The sequence below is a fragment of the Triturus cristatus genome, chromosome 3_2, assembly GCF_964204655.1.
Source record: "Triturus cristatus chromosome 3_2, aTriCri1.1, whole genome shotgun sequence".
NCBI lineage: Eukaryota > Metazoa > Chordata > Amphibia > Caudata > Salamandridae > Triturus > Triturus cristatus.
In genome coordinates, this window is record NC_140584.1 from 660836932 (window position 1) to 660864727 (window position 27796).

The 27796-nt window shown below is 49.4% G+C and overlaps 1 protein-coding gene across 2 annotated transcripts in view; it reads right to left on the reverse strand.

Annotated features, from left to right (window-relative positions):
• Positions 1–27796, reverse strand: part of SLX9 (SLX9 ribosome biogenesis factor) — a 525706-nt gene that overhangs the window by 396293 nt on the left and 101617 nt on the right. The gene's annotated exons all lie outside the window — the stretch shown is intronic.

Consider the following 27796-nt stretch of genomic DNA (forward strand, 5'->3'; position numbering starts at 1 on the left):
TTTAGGTCTACTGCCTGCCTATGGGCATGGGACACCCCTTTGTTCAACTCCAAAATGGTTCTTCCCTTTCCCGAGGGACAGGCTGCAGCCTTGCTAGTGAAACAAAGGGCAGGTAGTCCCGGGTATGAGCGACATCTGATAGTGACAGGGTAATCTTCTACTTAAGTAAGAGAGGGCTGGGTATGTCCTCCAGGCTACCCTCTGAAGTGCAATTAGGGCGGGGAAACAGCTCCTCCAAGGCCATTTTATCAGGGAGACTCTCACCTGTCCAAAACCCAGGCCCTTTCCCCATTGTCTGGACCGAATACACTGTTCCACTTGGGGAGCCACCAACAGTCCAAGGGCAGCTGTCCACTCACAGAAACTTTAGACAGGGAAATGCTGTCTTTCTATAAGTGACATTTCCAAAATAATATTTTAAATCCAACTTTACCATTTAAGAGAATTTTAAATTCTCATCAAAAGGAGTGGAAGATAATTTTCTGTAGCTGTTCCCAAACTGAATCTAGCACATATCAAATTTAATAAGGTAAACCAGTGTTATTCCAGGCTAGCCTTGTCACAGTGAAAAACGACTTTGGGGCGTTTTCACTGCCAGGACATGGGAAACATTAAATATAACTTTTCTACATTTTATATAACATGCACATCAGCCTATGTGCTGGTGGGGCTTATCTCAGGGGTGAATTACAAGTATTAAAAATGAAGGTTTAGGCCTGGCAAAAGGTTTATTTTCAAGTTGAAATGGCAAGTTAATACTGCATATACAGGCTGGAAGGGCAGTTCTGTCCCATCTTTTGCAATGCTACTCTAGTGGGTGGCACAATGAGTGCTGCCGCCCACTTTGAGCATTTAGTTTAGAGACCCTAGCCACACACAGTACTATATCTTAGGGGCTTGGAAATCAATTAAATGTGCCAATTGTATGTTTGCCATTTTTCCAATGTTTGGTAGAGGAGAACAATCACTTTATCACTGCTTAGCGGGACTAAAGCGCACAGAATGCTAAAGCCAACAAAAATAGGTTCAGCAAAAATAGGGTAGTGAAGGCAAAAATCTGGAGGAATACCACTTAAAACATGGTCTTTTCCAGCAATGTTTTCAGGCTACCAGAAAATCAAGTGTAGTATTTATGTCCCTGGGAGACAACACTTTCTTTAAAATCCAGGCTCCTGGACTATTTACTACCAAAGAGCTCTTATTTTTCAATATTGTTCTCATCAACTTGTACTGGGAACCCAGTCCCCCCAAAGTTCCCACTAGGCACTGGGGCACATGCCTACTCCACTCCCATAGACAAACTGGGACTCCCACTCTATTGTTCTTCTTGAGTGGTGGGCCTAATGTTGAAAGATTTGGTGTTCAGCATCCTTGGGCTCTTTGCAGAAGCTGTAGCTCCTACTGTGTATGAGGTGGCTCTATAAACTGACTACAGGCATACCTCAGCCACAGAATATGCAAGGTACTTCTTGTTTTTCTATTACAATGGTCTTCATTTTTAAAGATCTATTAATTTCTGTTGTAAACAAACTAAATAACATAAAATAGCATTGCAATAAGAACAAAAGTAGTTAAAGAACTTTGGAGCAGGTGACTCCATTATTTTTTCCCCTGTCCAGGTATCCCTTGTGACTTTTGTTTTGGGCAACCCTCTGATGGACCTCTAATAACTAAAAATTACCAAACTGGATGTTATAAAATGTATATTAGCCCTTGATGTTCCCTGAGAGGAAAGACCCCACTTGTCCTTCCCCACTATTGTCTGAATGGAGTAGACACCCAAGGCCCCTCAAACCCAACCCTGGCTGAAGACAGCTGATTAATAGATGTTGGGGTGTTAGATGCACCTAGAGGTGTTGCCTACTAGCTTCCCAGTTTAAACTGCGATCCAGAGGCTTAAAGTTGACAGGGGCCCAATACGTTTTTTTAATTAAATATAATACTCGCAGAAATAATTGTACAGCTATGGCTCTTCACAAGCATTAGTGTGTAGGAATTACGTGACCAGCATTGTGCCTAAGCAAGGTTTACCCATAGATGTTCACCAACGTTTGTCATAATATAAGAATGGCGTTTGCAAGATGGGGGGGGTGAGTGCTGCCACATGTTCCACTTCTACTCCCCACTATTCCTTTGTTTCAGTATTCTGGAGAGCATCCTCATAGCTTCCTACTAGAGATGCCCCTAGAGCGTTCAACCTGAGACCTTACAGAGATTCCAGCAATCCCAAACCCCTCTTTGAGGAAGGGAAAACTGGATGTTAGTCAGATTGGTTGGTATCTATGAATCGTAAGGATGTATTTACCATAATTTGGCTTTGGATCTTGTCTGCTGCTGCCCTTTTCCAAGATTGAAGTCCACAGTCTCTTATATAAGACCATACATAATGAGTCTTTCCGTTTTCTTTTGTTGTCACTTCCCTTCTTTGTAATCACAATTCTGAGGTCTTTCTCATGCAGGGTTATGGCACCCTGGGGAAGAGGGCAAGCAGCAGTCAAGAATTCTGGTTGTTCTCCATGATCTCCCTTCCTTTGTCCCAGTATTCCAATCAGTTCTCTGACCTAGCTCCCACTAGCACAAGAGAGACTTCCTTGTGGAAAATGGAAGGCAACATTCAAGACTCCTAGTTATACTCTATGGTCTCCCTCCTCCCTTCCTCTTGACTCCATCATCTACATAGAGTGAACTGGAGGTTTTGGGTCCTGGGCCCTGCTTACCTTCCACGGATTAGCTGATTTGGACTCGGAGGCAACCTAAGAGTGCTAGGGAAACTGCCTCATACGTTTAGCATGTCCTTAACTCAGTCTGTGGGAGGGCCGCTTCAAATGCATGACCCACCATTCACCTGCAGCATCTCTTTCAAAGTGGAGGCTGCATGAGGAATAACTTATGCACCTTATTGCCCATGTATCCTACTCTAACTCTAGTGTCCACTGGACCTCTGATATCCCTCTACATGAGGAAGAGATTCCCTCCTATTCCCCCAGTTTGTCAATCCGTCCCTCATTGGGAGTCAACACAGTTCCCAGGGTTCTAAGAAGGAAAATGGATAAGGGCACATCATGGTCCGTAGTGATAATCAACTGCCACAGGCACCTCAAGGAGAATACCTGCCAAGGAGTGTGCCAGTACTATTCCTGTGATCAAGCTGTGGAGATTGACTAGAGAAGCATACTGCTACATTTGCATATAGGGCATATGATTGTAACTTAACCTTATAATACTTGCCACTGTCCATATTCAGCAACATGTGAAAGCCTGCAGCTGTGCACTGTATTTCTCATTATCTCATGCAAGTGTATATATAGGCTTTCGCACAATGGCATGCTTTCCAGTGAGGTTGTTGATAACGAATGTATAAAATCCATTCTTAAAGTTGCTAAGACAGGGACATTTCCATTTCAGGGAACATTAAGTTGGTCAGTTGAACGCCTTTCCCATGACCTATGAATGCCAATGCTACAAAGGTTGTGCAGACATCTCTGACCTATTAAGAGGTATTAGGGATTTGATGGTGTATATTTCTAGCAGACCAGAATCAATTACCTTAATAAAAAGTTGGGTATTTTCTACCTGTTTATATTCTGAATACTTGTCCTTGCTAATGTTTTACTAATTTTCAATACAATGACCTTGGATCTCTTATAGTCTAGGGTAATGTAGAAAAGAGGTATAAAATGTATCAGTGTGCCTGCGTTTACTTCTTAGAACCAAGCAAGGCATTATTTATTTATTTATTTATAGAGTTTTATATAGCGCGGACGTGACCCTTGGGTATCAGAGCGATTTACAGTTGCATGAGGTAGGTTTGAGATACAGCTTGTATAGCAGCATTAACATATATATAGAATATTCCAGTACATGTCTATCTTCTTGGTTACAAATAACACTTTTGAAACTGATTAGTGTACAAGGTGTAACAGTATTCCTATACAAATAGTTCCGATGTGTCTTTTTCCGTGATTTCTACATCAAGAAAGAGTCCCGGGTAGTACCGTACTGTAAGAGATTATTCTCAGCATGACTGGTGACTTTATCTTTACATACAATGTTGTTCTGTGTAGGTAAAATCTATATCACGGTGCTGGTCTTGCCTACGGAAGGAACTTGCTCATTAGGAAGAACTTTGCTTCCCTCTTGAATGTTGCCGTGTTTGGAATTTTCCTAATGTTTGGTAGGAGTGAGTTCCAGATTCTGGGGGCTGCTCCGGAGAAAGCTCTGTTATACTTTTTCTTCTTCCGAAAGATGGGTGGTTTCAGCAACAGCTCCCTGGCACTCCTGGCTGGCATACCATATATACAAAGTACCCTGCAGAGTGTCTGGTAGGTCTGAAGTAGTCTCCATACTAGTTTGCCTTTGTGAACTAGGTCTAAAGGGGGAAGGAGTGCAACACTTGTCTGTTTTACAGGGTAGCTATACTGCTCTGAGGACCAAGAGAAATCTAACGGGGGGCTGTTGTCACAATGATACTGTTGTTGCTGGTGTATTTATTGTTTGTTACCTTAATCCAACGTTAACTCTTTTTAAAGTACCTTAAGAGATATAAAATATCCTAGTTGGTCTGGAAAGTTTTACGATTCTCCGTTTAGGTTACTTGTGTCCATATCTGCAAAACTTTGAGAACAACCGTCATTTCCAGATTCCAGATATGGCGACTGTACATCATTGTTGCTTTGTCTTTTCTGCTTTCAGGTTGTCCTAGGCACTTCCCAATATTCACAATCACTAGTGATTCATGAACTTCAGAATGGACCAGAAATATTATACAGTTTAGCCAGGACCTCTGGATTGCAGTACTGTATTTTATTACAACTCCCCTGATTGGGTCATTGCTCTACCATCAAACTGGTCACTATCACAATAAGAGTGCTTACTCATTGTACCATTACTGCATGCCGAGTGTGGTGCTTGGGATTGTGTAGTATTGAGCTTTGTGTGCTTTTCCATTTGCTTGACCTGGTTATAAAGTAAATTTATTTTGAGAGTTATTGAAAGTATTGTGTTCACAGAGCCTTGGCTGGACATTTATACTTTGTTACTTGAAATACTTTGTTGCATTGAGCATACACTCTCCGCACACACCCTCCTACTTACGTTAAGTTCAGACTGCTGACCTACACCTAACCAGTAAATCTACTTTCTGTTTGGACTTTGTACCTTGAGCGATGAATGTTATGGACCCGGCCAATACGAAGCCTGTATTTGCTAACTAGGAAGAACGGTGCCTGACTACAGCTCAGAGTATACATTCACCTGTATTCAGTGTTTTCCATGCTTTAGACTGTATCTCAGTTTCTTAGCCAAGGCTCAGAACAAAAGTTCTGGCACTTGGCCTGCTGTACAATACTACCTAGTCTTGTGAGGCCATGAAATGTATTACTTTTGTGGTGTTCTATAACGTGGGCTGGATCCGGAAAGATTTGTCGTCAGCAATACCCTTGCGCATTGCTAGGCGTCGTCTGCGGCTCCACGTCAGCCGTCGTGATCGCCGGGATGACGTCGTCGGAGTACTTAGACGCCGCTCTTGCGCGCTGACGTCAGTTCTTGTACATAGCTTTCCACGCCAGGAACGCAGAGCCATGCAAGAAACCGACACTGGTGCGATGAATCTAGGGCTCTGAAAGGGATGGCCTTAACCCTAGATATCAGTTCGCAGAACGGGGAGGATGGGTGGGGCGGTAAGGAATCTAGCTCACTAATGTTTCTTACAGATATATCATTACCGAAGGTAAGTAACTTGTTCATCTGAAAGAAACACGTTAGTGAGGTTCCTTACCTTAGAATAGATACCCCAGCAATACCAACCCCGGTGGTGGGTCTGCGAACCAAGATCACACCAGGAAGTCCTGGAGAACGGAACGGCCAAAGAAGCCATCTCTCCGGACTTGGCTGTCCAGGCAGTAATGCTTAGCAAACGTGTGCAGCGAGGCCCACGTTACTGCCTGGCAAATGTCCTGCAGAGGGACTCCCCATCCCAGGGCAGTAGTAGCCGCCGTGGCCCAAGTGGAATGGGCCCTCAGCCCCACAGGAGTTTCCCTCTTAGCCAAGGAATAACAGGCCGTAATGCACAAAACGACCCACCGAGAGATGGTCCGCTGCGCACTGCTCGCCCCTTCTAAGCGCCCACGTAGCCAACGAAGAGTTGGTCGTCCACCCGGAACTGTTTCATGCGGTCCAAATAGAAGGAGAGCGCACGTTTTGGGTCCAGACGGTGGAGCCTCTCTTCCTCTTTCGAGGGATGCGGAGGTGGAAAAAAGGTGGGCAATGTAACAGACTGGCCGATGTGAAAGGCAGTTACCACCTTAGGGAGAAAGGAAGGACGAATCCTGAGAACAACCTTCTTCGGATGGACAGAGAGGAAAGGAGGTTTAGTAGAAAGAGCCTGGAGCTCACTCACCCTTCTGGCAGAGGTGATGGCAACCAGGAAAGCAGTCTTAAGAGTCAGAAGACGAAGAGGACAATTATGAAGTGGCTCAAAAGGAGCGCACACCAGGTTCAAGTCCTACTGAGGCATTACGAAAGGGACAGGAGGAAACATATGAGTAATGCCTTTAAAGAATCTAGCAACAACAGGGGACTTGAAAAGAGAAGGTTGATCAGGAAGCCGTAAGAAGGCAGAAACAGCTGAAAGATATCCCTGCTGGGCTAGGGAAAGAAGAAAGAGGAGAACTTCAGAAAGAGGGGCGGAAAGGGGATCCACAGCCTTTGCTGTGCACCATGCCACAAATTTGTTCCACCTGCAGGCGTATACCATTTTAGTGGAGGGACGCCTGGCTGCCAGAATGACATCACAGACTTCAGGAGGCAAGTCAAATGGCATCAACTGTCGCCGCTCAATCTCCACGCATGGAGGTGGAGGCTGGACAGGTTCGGGTGGAGGACCGTCCCCTGCTGCTGCGACAGAAGGTCCTCCTGAAGAGGCAGTCGAATTGGGGGATCGATTGATAGACTGAGTAACTCGGGATACCAGTATCTTCGTGCCCATCCGGAGCCACAAGGATGACTTGGGCCCGGTCGCACCTGATCTTCTTCAGCACTCTGGGCAGAAGTGGTATAGGCGGAAAGGCGTACAACAGACTGCAACTCCACTCATGACGAAAAGCGTCTCCGAGCGAGTGCCGCCTTGGAAATTCCAACGTGCAGAACTGATGACATTGCGCGTTCTCTTTGGGGCGAATAGATCTAACCAAGGCTCTCCCCACTGCCGAAAGAGGCCTTGCGCCACATCCGAGATCAGACGCCATTCGTGATCCATCATGCACCGGCGGCTGAGTTCGTCCGCCATGGTGTTCAAAGAGCCCGCCAGGTGTTGAACCACCAGGGTGATGCCCTGATGTTCCAGCCATGTTCAGAGGCGCAGAGCCTCCTGACAAAGGGTCCACGACCCCACCCGCCCTGTTTGTTGCAATACCACATGGCGGTGGTGTTGTCCGTGAACACCTGCACTGCACTTCCCCGTACAGAGGGAAGAAATGCCTTCAGTGCAAGCCGGATCGCCCGCAGCTCCAATAGGTTGATATGGAGCCGGGACTCCGCAGGAGACCAGAGGCCTCTGATCTCCGCCTCGCCCATGTGGCCCCCCCATCCCAGGAGGGACGCATCCGTCACCACCACATGCTCCGGTTGGTGTAGGGAGAGGGATTTGCCACTCACCCAATCGCAGTCCGTGAGCCACCACTGCAACTGTCTTGCAGTGCCCTCCAAGATCAGGACGTGGTCGGACAGGTTGCCCCGATGTTGAGCCCACTGGAACTTCAGGTCCCACTGCAGAGCCCGCATCCGCCACCTGGCGTGATGTACCAGCAGGATGCAGGAGGCCATCAGACCCAGCAGCCGCAGCACCAACCTGACCGAAACTCAGGATAAAGGCTGAAAGATCAGAATCAGAGCCTGAATAACCCGAACCCGCTGCTCTGGAGGATAGACACGCAACTGCGCCGAGTCCAGAACCGCTCCAATGAAAAGGAGCTTCTGGGAGGGACTCAGATGTGACTTTGGCACATTGATGGAGAACCCCAGCAAATGCAGGAGGTCGGCCGAAGTCTGGAGATGGGAGACGACTGCCTGGGGCGAGCCCGCCTTCAACAACCAGTCGTCGAGATAGGGCAAGACTGGAACCCCTAATCTGCGCATATGAGCTGCAACCACCGCCATCACTTTCGTGAACACCCGAGGGGCACTGGTGAGGCCGAAGGGGAGCATGGTAAACTGAAAGTGCTCGCGGCCTACCGTGAACTGCAGGTAACGCCGGTGGGCCGGCAGGACGGGGATGTGGAAATATGCGTTCTGCAAGTCCAACGCTACCATCCAGTCTCCAGGGTCTAGGGCAGCCAGAACCTGAGCTAAGGTGAGCATCTTGAACTTCTCCTTCCGGAAGAAGGCGTTGACGCTCCTGAGGTCCAAGATAGGGAATAGGCCCCCTTTGCCCTTTTTGGGAACCAGAAAGTAGTGGGAGTAACGACCTACTTCTGGGCCAGAAACGCACTCGATGGACCCCTTGGCCAAAAGGGCAGTAACTTCCTCTTGCAGAAGTTGCAAGTGATCCCCCGACATGTGGTGGTACTGCGGTGGCATGGCTGGAGGGGTCGCCTCGAAGGGGAGGGAGTAGCTCCTTCAGACGATATGCAGCACCCACCTGTCCGACGTGATAGTACGCCAGTGGAGCAGGTGATGGCGAACTCTGCCTCCCACTGGCGTGGAATGGGCCTGAAAAGTCGGACTAGGAAGGCTTGGAGGCAGATGCTGCTGGGGCAGATGTGGGCTGACCGGCTCTCTGTCCCCCTGTCCGCCTCGGTGGAATCCACGTCTGCGACCGCGTTGAGGCTGGTTCTGCGGCTAGACGGACGTGTGGGGGCGCCCCTTCCTTGGCCACGAAAGGGGCGAAAAGCAGAAGTTTGCGGGCACGGGCCGAGAGGCCCAAGCACTTGGCCGTAGCCCTGGAGTCCTTAACGCGCTCCAGCGCAATATCTGCTTTGTCACCAAAAAGGCGACGGCCATCGAAGGGCATGTCCATGAGGGTGCTCTGGACATCCCCGGAGAAATTTGTGTATCTCAGCCAGGCGTGGCGATGAATCGCCACAGTCGTCGCAATCGCCCTACCTAGCGAGTCCGTGGGGTCAAGCCCACATCGAATCGAGTACCGTGCTGCATTCCGCCCCTCAGCAAGCGCCTGGGCGAGCCGTGTCCGGGCCTCCTCCGGACACTGGGGCAGCACGTCCGCCACCGTATCCCACAAGGAGTGGGTGTAACGGTACAAAAGGCACGCTGTATTAATAGACCGCAACCCCAAAACTGAGGGAGGAAAACAGCTTCTTCCCAAACTGTTCCAACCTTTTGGATTCCCGATCCGGAGGAGCGGACGGAAAGGCGGTCTGGGACGTAGAGGCCTGTATAACCAGGCTCTCAGGGGTGGGGTGCACCGACAGAAAGCTGGTGTCGCCCGGTGCAGGGCGGTGGCACCGGGCCACGTTTCGGTCCACAGGAGTGACTGTGGAGGGCTTGGACCAGGCGCCCATCAGAACGTCAGTCAGTGCTTCATTGAACTGCAGTAGAGGCTCCGAAGAGCTTACTGGCGGTTGAAGCACTTCAGTGAGGAGGTTAGTCCTCACGGCCAATGCAGGGAGCTCCAGATGAAGGGCTTCAGCAGACCCTGCGCAGCACCACAGAATAGGTTGCACCCTCCTCCGTAGCCACAGAGGGAGGAGAGATGAAGCCAGTGTCAGGGGAGGTGTCGAGACCACTGGCATCCCCCAGCTCTTCTGCCCAGTTCTGATCAAAAAGGCACTGCTGTGCCAGAGGGTCCTCAGACCCCTCCGAGTCGTCCCCGTCCTCCGACTCCTGGTAGACAGGTTGAAAGGACAGAGCCGGGCGGTAGATGAATTGCTCATCCATTGGCGCTCCGAATCCGGACCCGGACCGGGGCTGAAACTGGGGACAACGTCGTCCAAAGACGGCGCCGGGGACGGCACCATAGGGGGTCAGCGCCGGCGGAGGGGTCGTAAGGTCAACCGGCGTCGACCGGGATCCAGGCCTGGATCCCACGGGGGCCTGCGGCGTCAGGACCGAAGTCGACGACGGCGCCAGGGCCAAAGCTGCCGGCTCGCTAGGCCTCCCAGTCGGACCTGCGGGACCCGAAGGTGCGCCGGCAGGCCTCGATGGCGGAGCGAGACTCCTCATGGCCACGAGGAAGTCCCGGATCTCGCCCAGAGTCGCATTAGGCCCAGGGACCTGAGGGTATGGGGCTGGATGCGACTCCTGCGGCTCCGACGGAGCCGCGTGGGTGGTGCCACCCGAACCCTCAGCCGTGTCGCGCGAACGGCGAGGGGAGTCAGAAGAGCGATGTCGCTTCTTCGACTTCTTTTTACTGTGCCTTGACTTACCTGAATGCGAAGACTTGGAACCCGACGAGCGGTGATGGCTGCGGCTCCGCAACCGGTTTCTCGACCTCCTCCTCGACTGGGACCTCGAGCGGCTTGGAGCCGACTGCCGAACCTCGGGGAGCTTGCGGGACCGCTCCCGCCTAGCCTTCAAGGTCAAGGCCCGGCAGTCGGGGCACGACTCGGTATCATGGTCGGCCACAAGGCAGTAGAGACACCGACGGTGGTGATCCGTAACCGACATCAGTCGGTGACAGGCGTCGCACGGCTTGAAACCGGGCATCCCTACCGGCATTAGGAGTCGAGGTCGAAAGATGAACCAAAAAATGTCAAAAAGTTTCGTCAAAAAGTGACTAAGGGTATGCTCTTCCCGGATCTGTGCTTACTGGTGCGGAAAAAAGAAGAAGAACTGACGTCAGCGCGCGAGGGCGGTGTCCAAGTACTACGACGACGTCATCCCGGCGATTACGACGCCGACGACGGACGCAGAGCCGCAGACGACGCCTAGCGACGCGCAAGGGTATTGCTGACGAAAAATCTTTCCGGATCCAGCCTGACGCCTGGGGATATTCTAAGGTAAGGAATCTAACTAACGTGTTTCTTTCAGATAAAGCTTTACAGAAGTTAAGTAACTTGTTCTTCTGATAGAAACTTTTGACCGCAGATTCCTCACCTTTTGCATAGATACCAGAGCAATACTTATGAGGAGATGGTCCGTGAATTCGTTCTAACCAAAATGCCCTATAGAATGAATAGGCAAAATGACCCTCTTGGTGAACCTAGCTTTCCAGACAATAGTGCTTCATGAACGAACGGAGGGACGACCACACAGCCCCCTGACAAAACGTCCAGAACAGGGACTCCACATGCAAATGCTATGGTAGCAGCTTTAGCCTGGATCGAATGAGCTTGCAGTCCTTCCAGAGGCTGGCCAACACGTAGCAAATCTTGATGCAGAATACGATCCAATGAGAAATAGTCCTTTTCTACACAGGCGTGTCTTTTTTCTGCTCAAGGGAACCCCACAAAAAGCTTATCGTCCACCCGGTATTCCTTGGTACGACTGATGTAAAAGATCAAAGCGATGGAGTCTCTCGTCCTCTTCAGAGGGGTGAGGTGGAGCACAGAATGCCTGCAAGGTGATGGTTTGACCGACATGGAACAGTGTCATGACTTTTGGTAAGAAGGATACTTGTGTCCGCAGAACCAGTTTGGAAAGAAGGTACTGTATGGTAGCTTGATACAGAGAGCCTTCAGCTCACTCACTCACAGCACTGATGTTATGGTGACAAGGAACAAAGCCTTGAGGATAAGAGTCTACAAATGGCAGCTGTGAAGCGGCTCAAAGGAGGGGGCATATCAAATAAGCAGGCATCAAGCTATGATTCCACTGTGGCATGACAAAAGGAGAAGGAGGAAACAAGTGTTGTAGGTCTTTCAAAAATCACAACCAGTGATTTGAATATTGAGGGCTGGCCCGGCAACTGAAAAAAGGATGAAAGGTACCCTTTTAACTGTGCCCAAAGCAAAACCTTGCAGAGTGAGAGACAAAACAGAACATCAGATAACTTGGCCTGGAGTAGGTCAAACTGGCGTGTGCACCCCAAACCACAAATTTGTCCCAACAACAGGTGTGTACAGATTTTGTCGAGGGATGCCTGGCTGAGAAAAGGATTTCACCACCTCTGGAGGAAGGTCAAAGGTGTTTAGCTGTAACAGCACAATCTCCAAGCAAGAAGGTGGAGTTTGCGAAGGCCCGGGTCCAGAACTCTGCTCCGTTGAAACGGCAGCAGGTGCTCTTGTGGGGGAGGGAGGAGGGCCTGATGGGGGACAGATATTCACAACCAGGACCTCTAGATACCATAGTCCTTGGTGCCACTAGGAAGACCTGGCCCGTCAGTTGTGATCTTTTTCAGAACTCAGGTAGAAGACGTATAGGAGGAAAGGTATACAGTAGATCAAGTTCAACATGGCTCTATCTATTTGCCGCTGCAAGACTGTGCAAAGGTTCTCCCCGTTCGCAGAAGAGAGTTTGCACCACTTCCATGTGTCACCTGTGATCCGCTAGGCATCACTGGTTGAGTTCATCTCCCCTGGCATTCAACAATCCTGCTAGGTGGTTAATCATCTGGAAGATTCCTTGGTGGTCCAGCCATTCTAAGAGATGTAGGGCCTCCTGGCACAGGGCCCAGCACTCCACTCTGCGCTGCTTGTTGCAATACCACATGGCAGCTGTGTTGTCCGCAAGCACCTGTACCAGCCTCCCCTTGATGGACAGAAGGATGGCTTTAAAACGCCAAGTGGATAGCCTGCAGCTCCAGGAGGTTGATATGTAGCCGGACCTCCGCCGAAGACTAGAGACTTCTGATCTTCAGCTCCTCCAGAAACGACGCATCGGTCACCACTTTCAGCTTGGGATGGGGTAGGGAGAGGGTCTGCTAATTACCAAATCTTGGATCAGTAACCACCACTGCAGGTCTTTCGCAGTCTCCTCTCAATCATTCAATCAATCAGGGTTCTTATAAAGTGTGACTACTCACCCGGAAGGGTCTCAAGGCACTCTTGGAGGGGAGGATTCGTAGTGCAGTTGAAGATCAAGGTCTTGAGGTCCTCAAGGTCTTGAGATCCTTCCTGAATTGAGGTAGTGACGGTGATTGCCTGAGATGCAGAGGTAGGGAGTTCCAGATCTTCGCAGCAAGGTAGGAGAATGATCTTCCACCAGCTAATTGGATAGTGGCCAACACCAGATGGGCAGAGCAGAGGTGTCTGGTCAGTGTGTGGAATGAGAGGCAGTGGTTGAGGTATTCGGGTCCAGAGTTGTGCAGGGCTTTGTAGGCGTGCGTGAGGAGCTTGAAGGTGAATCTTCTGTTGACCAGAAGCCAGTGGAGGTCTCTTACGTGACCGGAGATGTGCTTTCGGCAGGGGATGTCCAGGATAAGTTTAGCGGAGGCGTTCAGAATGCGCTGCAATTTCTTTTGGAGTTTTTGGGTCATGCCAGCATGCAGTGCGTTGCCGAAGTCGAGCTTGCTGCTGACGAGCACCTGGGTGACAGTTCTCCTGGACATGGTGGGGATCCATTTGAAGTTCTTCTGGAGCAGGTGGAACGTGTGGAAGCAGAAGGATACACCGTTGATTTGGCTCTGAATTGGCTCAGATTTGGATCTGAAATCCGGACGTGGTTGGAGAAGTGATGGGTTCACTGAAACTTCAGATCCAACTGCAGAGCTCACATATGCAACCTGTTATGTGTTTGGCGAGATGATGCAGGAAGCCACTAGCCCCAGCAGCCTCAGTGTCGACCTTACGGAAACAACAGGGAAGAGGCCGAAAGATTCGGATCATAGCATGAATCTCCTGTACTCTACTTTTCAGGAGAAAGTCACAAAATTGAACAGTGTTAAGAATAGCTCAGATGAAATGGAGTGTCTGCGAAAGAGTCATGTGTGACTTCTACATGTTGCTAGTGAACTCCAAAGATGACAGGAGGATCGCTATAGTCTGGAGGCAGTTGACGAATGCCTAGGGCAAGCCCACCTTCAACAGGGACCTCTGAAGGTGCGCTCCTACCACCACCGAATGGCCGGTACATGCTAATAGGCACCCTGCAGAAAAAACACCATCATACAGTGTTGATAGCAGTCAAGACTTGGAACAGTCTAAATTAGAAAGAAGGCTTCTGTCCTTCTTTGGCATCAGAAAGTAGAAGATATAACAACTATGATCTACTTCTTGCATAGCCACCCTTTAGATAGCCCCTTCGGCCAAAAGGGCTACCACTTTCTGTCATAAAAGGGACAGATATTCCTCTGTCAGTCGTTTTGGCATGGGAAAGGTGAGGTGGAGTGCAATGAAGGGCAAGGTGGACCACTTTCAGACTATCTGTAGAAGCTACCTGTCTGATGCTGTGGTCTGCCAGCCAGGCAAGAATTTTTTGGATCCTGCCTTTAACCAGGTGCCTGTGCTCCACTAAGGGCACCCTGAATGGGTTTGGCAGGCAGAAGTGGCGAGCGAGGGGGCAGTGAGCTGAGCGGCGATATCCAGTGGGTATCGGGGATATGCCGAACAAAGACACGACCAGGCCTGGTTACTTATCAACTTCCTTCCAGGACGTAGGCCTGGGGGTCAGGGCTGGTCTGGCATAACGTTATGCCAAGAATCGGGGTAGGGGGTGGTGGCTGCGGTTCGTCAGAACTATGTATGGAGAATAACAGTTATGAAGTGGGGGTACAGCCATTTCTGGCACATGTATGCTTGGGTTGGAGGTTCCACTGAACTGTACCAGGGTTTCTAGAAGTTGAGTAGGTGGCAGTATCAGGAGCAAACACTAGCTCCCCAGATAGGGCCATGCCTCCCTTACTCTGCAGTCAAACCAGCACAGATTTGTATGCACTGAGACCGCAAACATTTTCCACCTGAAAGAGAAGGGGAGATCTGTGAACAAAAGGGTACCTGTGAATTGAGCACGGTTAACCTAAGCTGCCAAAGAGAACAATAAACTGGACCCGACACCCTGCAGGACAGCTCTAAATCATTTTAAAAGATTGTAGAGACTGCGTTGGGAGAGAAAGTAGTGTAGAGTTGGAGTACGAACGGCCCAAAAAAACACAAATAAGTAAGTCAACAGCAACTCGGAAACAAGAGTTCGAGTATGACTGCCAATTTCAGCTAACAGGGAGGTCACGTAACTGTAAAAAAATATAATAATAATAATAATAAAATAACGCTGAGGGGAGGCCATGTAAGAGACCTGATTTGCCTGTCTTACACTGCTTAGCAGGATAATGCTAAGCAGTTAATGCAATTCCATTAACGAGCACACGGAAACGCTGTTACCTAAAGATTGAGCAGCAGCATACCAGATAATATTTAATACATTCAAGCATCTGCAACTGAATCTTAGTGTGATATTTTTTAAGCTTGACGCCATGGGGAGTGGCAGCTGCAGGCTCCATCCCTGCAAACAGAGGGTCAACACGTCACATAATCAGTTTGTCGTTCCCCTTAGACAGAAGCTGTGCTTAATGATCATTAAATGTGAAGCACTTTTGTGTTTTGCAGCTAGCTAAAGAACACTAGCGGGAAACAAACACGCATTAACAGCAAGTTTAATGTTTAAAAAAGCACCCCCGGTACATTTTGTTTAGTCGCTTAAACAATTTAAAAATTGTACTTTACCATTCCACTCTGTTTAAACATATTGTCACTTTCAGCCACTTCCAAGCTTATTTGCAGCTTTTGCGTTTGATGCATACTAAGTAAAATCAAAAATGTTATCTTAGTTTTTCTTTGCGATTATGTTAAAATATTATTTACCTAAAATAAGCCCTCGATCTTTGAAGTAAGAATTATTAGAAGGGCATGGCATCGCTGCTTGTGTCGTCACTTCCCGTGTTATTTGTGAATTGCATATTAGTCCCCCCCACTATTTTCCTTAAGGCTTGTGCCCTGGCCATGGGCTCATTACGAGTGGCCAGGCTGTGAAACCCATAATTATCACACTCTAACATCCGAAACCATGGGGATCTGAATTTAAAAAGACACCTTATTGAGCTGGCTCGGAGCAGCCCCAGTGAAATCATTTGCGGACACCGGGGTATTCAGCATCGCACGCACATTGTTGCTTGCCGTTCGAAGCAGCAACCGGCAGGGGGCGGCAAAGTATAGTAAATGTTATATAACACAATGAGGGTTACAACTCACAAGGTAAAGAAGTCACGTACCGCCTATAGGAACTATATGTTAAAAGTTCTTTGGAGAAAACCCCACTCAGGAGGATTTAAACCAAAACACTATGGTTGGGATCGTCTGCACTAATAAGACTTTATTCCTGACCAAAGGAATCCTGCAGCAACTGAGAAAGCTCTTTCTCTGGCTCTCGCTTCACGATAAGAGGGAACCTTGGAAGGTTAAGAGAGGCTGCCCTACGTGCAGGACAGGAGAAAGCAGCAACAAATGGAGGTAAGGAATGTAGGAGGCGAAGGAATGGCTCTGTGATCACCATTTTTTTTGGAGATGGTCCCCTTCTATACCAATGACCCAGACCCGCCATTTTGTCTGACCTTTGTTCCGTTCCTCTTTCCCTCACGACGACTCCTGATGACCCTTGATCATTTTTCTCTTTTTGCTGGACTGCCTCAAATGTGTTTTCGGAGGAGCCGAAACGTTATGGCGGCAGAAAGGCACAAAATAAAATAATCAGCACTCAACTTTGGTCCGTGTCCGTTTGTGCTGTGACAGTGTGGAGTGACATTCGCAGCAAGGTCACGGATTTACATGTATATATATGAAAACTTGCCAAACAAGAGGCTGCTGCGGATTGCAGTCCGTCATTGTACGGGGACACAGGATCATTGTACCTGCTTGCCACGGCCTGGTTTGGACTTTGCGCTTGGGGTTGAGGCGTTGTGGATTCTAGGCAGCCTTGAACACCGACATTGCAAGATACACTCGATAAACATTAGTTTTCTCCCTCCCTTGATGGATATAACAGCGCTCACAGAAGTACAACATAGCTCCACATCCGATACTTGCCGGAGAAATGCATGCTGGGATTTGGTGTTCTTCAGCATCGAACTGCAGCTGCAAGCAATTGGAGCCTGCCGCTCTCCAGCCAATGGGAGTGCGGTGGAACATACAAAGGAGGGAGGTAGTGTAATCAGGTGAAACCAGGCATCTGAGGAAGGCGAATGCGCCGAAATGCATCATGCCCATCACCGTGAATAAAGGACTGCCAATAGAATCCACGCTGTGTCCTCTGATCTTTTCTTTGAAGGGATTTTGTCTGCATATTATCGCGCGCTGGCCAGTAGCGCGTGTACAGAGGAACCGCCTTATCAAGTGGCCTGCACAAAATATTGGCAACGTGGCTTTTCATTTCCAAGGTATTGGACTGTGCGGGCACACCCTGAAAACTTGCCAAACAAGAGGCTGCTGCGGATTGCAGTCCGTCATTGTACGGGGACACAGGATCATTGTACCTGCTTGCCACGGCCTGGTTTGGACTTTACGCTTGGGGTTGAGGCGTTGTGGATTCTAGGCAGCCTTGAACACCGACATTGCAAGATACACTCGATAAACATTAGTTTTCTCCCTCCCTTGATGGATATAACAGCGCTCACAGAAGTACAACATAGCTCCACATCCGATACTTGCCGGAGAAATGCATGCTGGGATTTGGTGTTCTTCAGCATCGAACTGCAGCTGCAAGCAATTGGAGCCTGCCGCTCTCCAGCCAATGGGAGTGCGGTGGAACATACAAAGGAGGGAGGTAGTGTAATCAGGTGAAACCAGGCATCTGAGGAAGGCGAATGCGCCGAAATGCATCATGCCCATCACCGTGAATAAAGGACTGCCAATAGAATCCACGCTGTGTCCTCTGATCTTTTCTTTGAAGGGATTTTGTCTGCATATTATCGCGCGCTGGCCAGTAGCGCGTGTACAGAGGAACCGCCTTATCAAGTGGCCTGCACAAAATATTGGCAACGTGGCTTTTCATTTCCAAGGTATTGGACTGTGCGGGCACACCCTGAAAACTTGCCAAACAAGAGGCTGCTGCGGATTGCAGTCCGTCATTGTACGGGGACACAGGATCATTGTACCTGCTTGCCACGGCCTGGTTTGGACTTTGCGCTTGGGGTTGAGGCGTTGTGGATTCTAGGCAGCCTTGAACACCGACATTGCAAGATACACTCGATAAACATTAGTTTTCTCCCTCCCTTGATGGATATAACAGCGCTCACAGAAGTACAACATAGCTCCACATCCGATACTTGCCGGAGAAATGCATGCTGGGATTTGGTGTTCTTCAGCATCGAACTGCAGCTGCAAGCAATTGGAGCCTGCCGCTCTCCAGCCAATGGGAGTGCGGTGGAACATACAAAGGAGGGAGGTAGTGTAATCAGGTGAAACCAGGCATCTGAGGAAGGCGAATGCGCCGAAATGCATCATGCCCATCACCGTGAATAAAGGACTGCCAATAGAATCCACGCTGTGTCCTCTGATCTTTTCTTTGAAGGGATTTTGTCTGTATATATATATATATATATATATATATATATATATAATATATATATATATATATATTATCTACTGGCCAGTAGATAGTTATAGTTAGGACCGTGTTCCCATAGGAAATCTGAAAATTCTATTTTGAATAACCTTGGCGCCGGTTGACGAATCCTCGCGAATTTTCAAAATAGGTGGGGCGCTCCGCTCCTACCCTGAAAGTCTCGGGGGATTCGTGAAGCGGGGGCTGAGAAAAAAGGGGGGTCCCAAAACGCGTTTTCCCCTGCAATTTTCCATAGGACCTTTAGTCCAAGGTACAGCCCGAACGGCTGAACAGAATTACTTGAAATTTGGCAGAGAGGTAGTCCTCAGTTCAGGGATGTGCCTTTTGCAGGTCTGGTGTAAATCTGTTCATTAGTTCCTGAGAAAATTGCAGTTAAAAGCATATATATATCTATAAGCGCGCACCGTGCGTGTACGGTAAGCATACCGTACTCGCACGGTGACGTGCGCGAGCGCAATTCTGATTGGTTGTTAGATGTCAGTAAACATTCGAATCGGTCGAAATCAGGAAGTGTCGGCCGCCATTTTGTCTCTCGCAGTCTGAGGCAATGAAAATCAAAGGGGGAAAACGTGAGAAGGGGGCAGGATGGACAGGTCCTGACCCCCTAGCCTTTGTCAGGGGGTCACTGAAGGTCCCCCAAGGGTAAAAAAAAAATATTTTTTTTTTGCGAAAAATCGCGGAGTGCGCGCACCGTACGCGCACGGCACGAACAACGCATCGTGGGCGCTTGGTGCGCGAAGCACAACGTGCGCGTACGGTGCGCGCACAGTGAAAAACCTGGAAAAAATATATTAATAAATACATAACTTAGCATTTAAAATACCGTACAAATTCACTTAAAGAACCATAGGTTTCACACACGTTATAGTTAAGAATTAGCATTTAAAAAACCTTGCAAATTCACTTAAAAAACCATAGGTTTCACACATGTTATAGTTAGCTGGACATTTCCCTCGTAAAAAACCATTGAAATTTCCCCGTTATAGTTAGCGCAGGGAACTATATCTCACGCGACCGCAATCCTCTGCTGATGACGTCAGATATTACATCACTGTATTTAGACACCTATTTACCCATTTCTTCTTCCATTAATCTTTAGCTATACATATATTACAAATATTTATTTTTCAGAAAGACACATATGTAATCAGGGATGTAATATCTGACGTCATTAGCAGAGGATTGCGGTCGCGTGAGTTATAGTTGCCTGCGCTAACTATAACGGGGGAATTTCAATGGTTTTTTACGAGGGAAATGTCCAGCTAACTATAACATGTGTGAAACCTATGGTTTTTTAAGTGAATATATATATATATATATATGTGTATTATATAATTGTCCAAGCCAAATTGCTGTTAAAATGTAATCCTGTGTGAATTTACTAACTGTATATATAGAACTGTAACCACTAGTATATGTAGTAGACCTTTGTACTTACTACCATTCCTATGTGATTTTAGAGTTTTTCTGTTTGTATCTCTTCCTTGAGTGACTTTACAACTTGTACATGAGCAATTTTTTCTGTTTGTATCTCTCATGCAACTCATGTAATCTAAAGTCCTTATGTAACGCAACTGGTTCTTTTGTAAAGCGCTCTGACACTTTCGGGTAATGTTCGCGCTATATAAAATCGCATTAAATTTTAAAAAAACGAGGGATTTAAACAATACACGTGGTTTCACTAGAGCCAGCGAGTTTACGTAAAATGTGAAATCTGCAACAAATTCCTCGTATCCGTAATGAGCCTGGCTGCCGCATTCTGAACCAGCTGTCGTTTATGTAGTACTTTGGTGGAGACATACTATTACCACGATCCAGGTGAGGCTGAACTAGTGCGAAGACCACTGAAGTGTCATATTGGGCATCAATAACAAGGAGGTCTCAACAAAATAATTAAAAAACCTGATGAAATCAGACCGGGACACTTCACCCACTCGAGGCTGGAGGATGAAATATTCATGAAGATTACTATCCGAAGAACAAACCTGATGTGGAAGAGTAGGAAAGGAGCTGAGAATGTAAGCACTGTGGTATCCGAGGACCAAAGAGTGCCCCACTGCATCGAACGTACTCTGGGCAGGACGAGCCAATAAGCAGATGTTTCTTTGTTTCCATCAAAAACTAAAGCCTCTGTACGGTACTGGCCAGTCTTCGAATCCAGGCAAGATGAGAAAAGGTAACAATTTTCTATCCCATGTTCTACGGCCGAGCTTCACGGGATTACAGGGAAGCACATTATGTCCTGGTTTAGCCGAGTGGCTGGCCCCTGGGATAAGGACCACCCTAAACATTGCAAAGAACCTCATTAACAACAGTATTCGGGCTATTGTGGATGGATGAGCAAGGACACAGGGTCATAGTGGGGACAAGACAGATCTCCCAGCTTGGTATCTCAATGCTATCTCCACTTCCTGTCAGTTAACTCACAATCTTGGGCAGGGCACCACAGTATGGCGACGAACCTGGGGGTGTATTACACCACGACATAAGTATGAGTAAACACATTTGGAAGCAGTCAGCTACTGCAATAATTAGCTAGAACTTGCTAAACACATTACCCCACTTCTGGCCACCTTTTGATGAGCGGCAGTAGTTGAAATAGTCCAACTCAAAAGAATCAATATCTTGAATGTAGTATATGATGTGCTGCAGATTGGCATACACCAAGGTGGTCAGAATGGCACTGCCAGAGTGATCTTAAGATTAACCAGGTCTTATTGGTTAGGTGGCCATTCTGCACATTCTGGCACATGGCCAGATAGAGCATCAACTCTTATGTCTGGCACACTGCACCTTTTGGCACTACCCGCTGGTTTAGCCCCATGTTGAGGGACACCCCTTGAACCAGCCACCGCGATATAAGTTAGAGGGAAAATCCAGATACATGTGAAAACGCACTGCAGTAGTAAGCTGTCGCCTAGTCAAGGGATCGGAGGATAACCTCGAGAAAGACACTAATGACGGGACCTTTACACCTCCCATGCAGGGTGCTGGCGGCCCCTTTAACGTGGACTGGATTGCTGCAGAAGGAGGTACGACTCAGACCACGTCACCAGGACCGGACGAATCAGGAAGCGGTGAGCTCCGTAAAGCGGAAGTCCGGAGAACTGACAGGGCGAAAGCCCTTGGAGCAGGAGACGGAGACGGAGTGAGCAGAGCGTCGGGAGGAGTACGGAGGACGAGAGCCAGAGAGCGGAGAAGCGGCAGGAGCCGAGCAGTCAGCGGAGCCAGGAGGCCAACTTCACGGCATCTCGCCCCGCCATGCGCCCGGAGGAGCGTGGCTGGGAAAGGTACGGGCCGAATCCTGGGGTTACTGTCCACAAGGGGAGGGAGATAATCCGGGAGGGTTTTGCTTTTGTGTGGGGAGGTCACGGGGCGTCTTGGGGGTTTGTGTTTTTTTTCTCTCTCTGAGTGTGTGTTCCTCCTATCCGAAACACTCACGGAGCTTCCCTCTGGTCACGTGTGTATGTACGGTGACGGACCCCCGGTGACTCCTCACTACCCTTCCCCCCTCAACTCTCGGACGTACCAGGATAGCAAACTAACCCTTGCTCTTACCTTCCTTTACGTATCCCGCTGAGGCAAACCCCGCCCTGACCAGGACCTCGCCGAGGGGAAGACAACCGGGATGAACCAGGCACAGCCCTGACCAGGACCTCGCCGAGGGGAAGACAACCGGGACGAACCAGGCACAGCCCTGACCAGGACCCTACGTATCACCTTGAGGGAAAGAAAACCCAAAAACTGTGTTCACACTGTAAATAAAGCCTCAACCCTATCCACTCGTCTAGTAGTGTTCTTGTCGGATACAGGGGAGGATAGCGCCTAGGCGACAAGTGGCGAGCCAGATAGGAGCCGTCTGCGAACCACCACCCGATACAGGATGGACACCCTTATTCACCAAATGAAGGAAGGGCAGGCGAAAATGGAGTGGGCCATAGAACGGGCCTCCTCTCAGGCCGAGGCCGATCGGGCCGTCTTTACATCGGCCATCCAAACGCAAGCTGAGAATCTGGTCAAATTGGCCGAAGGACAAGCTCACCTTATGGTCTCTCTGGGTCAGACTAGAGCGGCCGCCCCTCCAGGAACCGTGGTCCCTCTTCAGAAGTTCGCCCCGGGAGAGGACCCCTTAGCTTTCTTCTTGAACTTCGAAAGAGCCGCCAGGGCTAGTGCTTGGGCAGGAGAGAGATGGCCCTTTTATCTAGCCCCCTTGTTGGTGGGGGAAGCCCAGGCGGCGTATCAGACTGTCAATAAAGATGGAACCGCTACCTACGCCATTATAAAGCAATATATTCTAGACAGACTGGGGGTGGATGATGAGACTCATCGGCTGCGGTTCCGGCAAGAATGAGGGGCACCTGGCGACCTACCAAAGGCTTTGTTCTTTAAATTGAAAGAAGCGGCAGACCAATGGCTAAAACCCCAGGACTCCAGTATGGAGGAAGTAATGAGGAAGATATACCTGGAACAGTTCCTGGAGGCCCTCACCTATCCCAGCCAACGATGGTTAAAGCAACATGCCGGCTTGACTCTAGAACAGGCTGTGGATATGGCCACATCCTACGCCCGAGCTCAAGGACGCCCTCTGAAGGAACCCGAGAGACCAATAAAAACCGCCATCCAGGGGAAAGGAGACCGGAAGTATAACAAAGTGATCCCCGAACCAGTACGCCACCGAGGAGCCCGACCTGATCACCCCCCTTTCTCAGGACTCCAGTGCTATGATTGTGGGGAGTGGGGACACATAGCTCGCTATTGCAGGAAGAAGAGGGACAAAGAGGAGGAACCAATGGACGTTAGCTATCTGCCCCACTCTCTTCTCTTCGCTCAGGAGACGGGACCCGTATTCTACGTGAGTGTAAAAATCCAGGGCAAGGGTGTAAGGGCCCTACTAGACTCAGGCTGTAAGCACTCCGTAGCCAGACGAGAGCTCATACACCCCTCTTGGGTCCTACCAGGTAGAAGGGTTGGTATAAGGTGCGTTCATGGGGAGGTGAGGGATTACCCTTTAGCCTCGATACAGTTACAAACACCTACAGGAGCCAACATGACTGCAATAGTGGGGGTGCTTCCACTGCTTCCAGAGCCCGTCATCCTGGGAACCGACAATCCCTGTTTTTCCTCCATAATGAGGGAAATTCTCTCTTCCCAGAAACAGTGGCCGGTCTCCGTATTGACCCCTGAACCCTGGGCTAAGGACACCCACTTTCGTACGGCCCAACTAAATGATGCAAGCCTTGTTAACGCCTGGTCTAAAGCCAGGGCCGAGCAGAACCAAGCGACCAAATTGTACCCTACCTTTGTGGAACAGAAGGGTCTCCTCTACCGTTTAGCGAAGGAAGACGCTGTTCCGCAACTACTGGTTCCCTCTGATTTCAGGGATCAAATCCCTTTTTTCGCCCATGCCCATCTTTTGGCGGGGCACGTTGGGGCGAAAAAAACGGGGCAAGCCATACTGCAAAAATTTTTCTGGCCAGGGGTATATGCCCAGGTCCAGAAATACTGCCAAGAATGTCACATATGTCAACGGCGCAATCCCTACACGCCTCCGGCGGTCCCCTTGCAACCACTTCCCATTATAGGCAAACCGTTTGACAGGCTAGGAATGGATCTCATTGGCCCCTTGCCCAAGTCCAGTCGAGGGCATCAGTATGCCCTTGTTTTAGTGGACTACGCCACCCGATATCCGGAGGCTTTTCCCCTCAGAGCAGCCACCACCAACGCCATAGCTCAGCGTTTGATAGAAGTGTTTTCCAGGATGGGGTTCCCTAGGGAACTGGTCACTGATCAGGGAACCCCATTCGTGTCAAGATTGATGAAACAGGTGTGCCACCAGCTTATCATCAGACACATAAAAAGCTCAGTATACCACCCCCAGACAGACGGGTTGGTTGAGCGCTACAACTGGGGATGGGAGGAATTGGGACCAAATGTTACCTTTGGCCCTGTTTGTGTTACGGAGTCAAACTCAGTCCAGCTTAGGGGCTTCTCCTTTCGAGCTCCTTTTTGGGCGGAAACCAAGAACCTTACTCGAAATAACGAAGGACAGTTGGGAAACAGAGGGGAAAGAGGAAGCGGAGGCCCTCCTAGACTATACCCGGCAATTACAGTCTAGGTTACACAAATTAAGGACTCTAGCCCATGAACACCTAGCCATCGCCCAAACCAGACAAAAGTATTTCTATGATAAGGGGAAAAAGTGGAGAGAGCTCGATGTGGGGGATTGGGTCTTGGTGTTGCTGCCCACATCGGCTCAAAAGATGAGAAAAGAGTGGCAAGGTCCCTTTCAGGTGGTGAGAAAAGTGGGTAGAACCTCCTACGTTCTCCAAATGTCTCGAACCAAAACTCAGTTATACCACATTAACCTCCTGAAAAAATGGCCGGGAACCCCTCCGGCTCCTTCTCAACCGGTTTCCTTTTCCACCCCTCTGTCACATACCATTCCTGAATTGCCCATCAACCCCGAGCTGTCTGTCTCTCAGAGGGATGCTATTGATTCCCTGTTACATCAGTTTTCAGGGATATTCTCTGACCAGCCCGGAAGAACACACCTGGCTGTACACACCATACCGACCCCCTCGGGGGTTGTAGTCAAGCAAAAACCTTACAGGATACCTGAGGCCAGGCGAACGGCCTTCCAAGCCGAAATCCAACAAATGCTAAAAACCGGAGTCATTGTCCCATCCCAGAGTAATTGGTGTTCCCCGGTTGTACTGGTACCAAAACCGGACGGGAGTATCCGTTTTTGTATTGATTTCAGAGCGGTCAATAGGGTCTCAAAACAGGACGCGTACCCTCTTCCCCGGGTTGACGAGTTGGTGGAACGCCTTGGTGAGGCCAAGTACATAACCACTATTGACCTCACCAAGGGGTATTGGCAGATTCCCCTTGCCCCGAGTGACCAGGAGAAAACCGCCTTCTCAACCCCCTCGGGGCATTACCAGTTTACGGTCCTCCCGTGTGGGTTGCATGGAGCCCCGGCTACCTTTCAACGGACCATGGATACCCTTCTCCAACCACACCTCCCTTATGCTTCTGCCTACCTGGATGACATTGTCGTCTTCAGCAAAACATGGCCAGACCACCTTCACCACTTGAACCATTTTTGACAGCATTTGCCAAGCTGGGTTTCACATAAATGCCAAAAAGTCCCGGGTGGCTTATCACCAGGTAAAATACTTAGGGTTTCTGCTCGGTAACGGGAACCTAAAACCCCAGATAGAGAAGGTAGCCGCGGTACAGGCTTTGACCTATCCCAAGACAAAGAGGGATCTTAGGGCGTTTTTAGGATTAGTAGGCTATTACAGACGGTTTGTCCCACACTTTGCTAGAATAGCCAGTCCCCTGACTGATCTCCTACGGAAATCCCAGACTTCGCCCAGCTTGCGGGTTCCCAGTGAGCAGGAAGCTATGGCTTTTCAGGCCCTCAAGGATGCTCTTACCTCTTCCCCTGTGTTAGTCGCCCCCGACTTTCAGAAACCCTTTATCCTCCAGACAGACGCCTCGGGGGTTGGGATAGGGGCAGTGCTTTCCCAGGAGGATGCCGAGGGTCTTGAGCGTCCCATATTGTACATCAGTAGGAAGCTCTTTCCCCGGGAGCAGGTCTACTCCACCATCGAGAAGGAGTGTCTGGCTGTGAGGTGGGGGGTGGAAAAGCTTCGCTATTATTTGGAAGGCAGACCCTTTATCCTCTTTACGGACCATGCCCCTCTCACCTGGCTCCAGCGGAACAAGGGCCACAATGAGCGTATCCTCCGCTGGTTCTTGGCATTGCAGCCGTATCACTTCAAGGTGAAACATCGCAAGGGGTCGGAGCAGGGCAATGCTGACTTCCTCTCGAGATACCCTATTTCCCCCGATCGGGAAAATCCGGGGATGGGGATGTGTCGCCTAGTCAAGGGATCGGAGGATAACCTCGAGAAAGACACTAATGACGGGACCTTTACACCTCCCATGCAGGGTGCTGGTGGCCCCTTTAACGTGGACTGGATTGCTGCAGAAGGAGGTACGACTCAGACCACGTCACCAGGACCGGACGAATCAGGAAGCGGTGAGCTCCGTAAAGCGGAAGTCCGGAGAACTGACAGGGCGAAAGCCCTTGGAGCAGGAGACGGAGACGGAGTGAGCAGAGCGACGGGAACAAAGAGTCGGGAGGAGTACGGAGGACGAGAGCCAGAGAGCGGAGAAGCGGCAGGAGCCGAGCAGTCTGCGGAGCCAGGAGGCCAACTTCACGGCATCTCGCCCCGCCACGCGCCCGGAGGAGCGTGGCTGGGAAAGGTACGGGGCCGAATCCTGGGGTTACTGTCCACAAGGGGAGGGAGATAATCCGGGAGGGTTTTGCTTTTGTGTGGGGAGGTCACGGGGCGTCTTAGGGGTTTGTGTTTTTTTTCTCTCTCCGAGTGTGTGTTCCTCCTATCCGAAACACTCACGGAGCTTCCCTCTGGTCACGTGTGTATGTACGGTGACGGACCCCCGATGACTCCTCACTACCCTTCCCCCCTCAACTCTCGGACATACCAGGATAGCAAACTAACCCTTGCTCTTACCTTCCTTTACGTATCCCGCTGAGGCAAACCCGCCCTGACCAGGACCTCGCCGAGGGGAAGACAACCGGGACGAACCAGGCACAGCCCTGACCAGGACCTCGCCGAGGGGGAAGACAACCGGGACGAACCAGGCACAGCCCTGACCAGGACCCTACGTATCACCTTGAGGGAAAGAAAACCCAAAAACTGTGTTCACACTGTAAATAAAGCCTCAACCCTATCCACTCGTCTAGTAGCGTTCTTGTCGGATACAGGGGAGGATAGCGCCTAGGCGACATAAGCATAGTAGAGATAACTGTCATGTCCTGTATCTCTGCATCAACATTTTAATAGGATCCTGGCAATATAGAGGGAACGAAGGAGTCCTGCCCCCTCGGCATGACTATTAAGTCAAGTCTGAGCATACCAGACACTTTTGTTTTAATCTCATTCCATACTTCACATTCACTCCTGATGACATCAAGGTTCAACACCACACCTTTATGTTTTTTTAATATAAAAAATAATGATTCTCTTTTATTCTTCTATTCATTTATCAGATCTCATCTGAGAACTAGTAGTTAGATTATATGTTAAAAACCCAATAGTACAATATCAAAGCCACAATAATAAAAATTCATTAAAACATTTAAGAATCCATCATTGTGTACTACCTTCTAGCAGAAGGGAGGAGCTCTATTCCTCATAGTCTAATACGGTGCCCTGTCCGTCTGGGTTAGTGGGGCCCCTCTCTGCTTTCTTTGAACTCTCTGCATGACTGCTATTCATTGATATTCAAGTGCAGAAGATGGCCACTTTCATCGCCT